This window comes from Athalia rosae, chromosome 2 (genome assembly GCF_917208135.1).
Source record: "Athalia rosae chromosome 2, iyAthRosa1.1, whole genome shotgun sequence".
Lineage (NCBI taxonomy): Eukaryota > Metazoa > Arthropoda > Insecta > Hymenoptera > Athaliidae > Athalia > Athalia rosae.
Genome location: NC_064027.1, coordinates 3,178,148 through 3,178,896, shown reverse-complemented (window position 1 = coordinate 3,178,896; position 749 = coordinate 3,178,148).

The window sequence follows — 749 nt, the reverse complement described above, 5'->3', positions numbered from 1 at the left end:
AATAAGAAGAGAAAAAAAAACTAACAAAAAAAAACGAATCGATAAATAAAAATGCCTCCGGGTTACTCGAGGTAGTAAATGTTAATTTTTAATTCAGGTATACATCGCTAGTAACAGCAATAAATTTGCAATATCATCCGCTCTGGTGCACTTCATGATTAACACTGTTCTAACCCTTTTCATCTTAGAATTTGTAATATTTGTATATTATGTATATTCAAGACAGAGTTGTGAAATAAAATCATTTCGTCCTTATAACGGATCGAACTATACTCGCTGCGATATTTTTCAATTCGTCGATCGATCCGTCGGCTGCTACGGTAAGTGCAATGAAATTAATTTATTTAAAAAATTCGACATCGTACCCCCAATTCGATCGCATATTCCAGTCGATGGGATGACGCGACGGCATTTATTTGTGCGCTATCAACATCGCGTGCAAAGTAAATCTAGATAAGGATTCAAGCTGAGTAGCTCAATTTTAACTTCGGTAAGCGAGTCTCAATTACTCGCGAGTACCACAGGTGGCCTGTACCCCCCTGGCAGCCGTTGGTGTAGAATTTGTGACTCGCGGTTTCCTTGGCAGAGAACTTCTTCGTACGTTCGTATGCATATATTACAGGTGTACAAGCACAAAAGATTCATGGTCGTTCGGATTGCGCGGAGTAACACGTTACGCGTTTCGGATTTCACTTTTATCTCGAGAGATCTTGAGGTTCCGAGCGCGGTCGGAAACTAATTTTTTCATA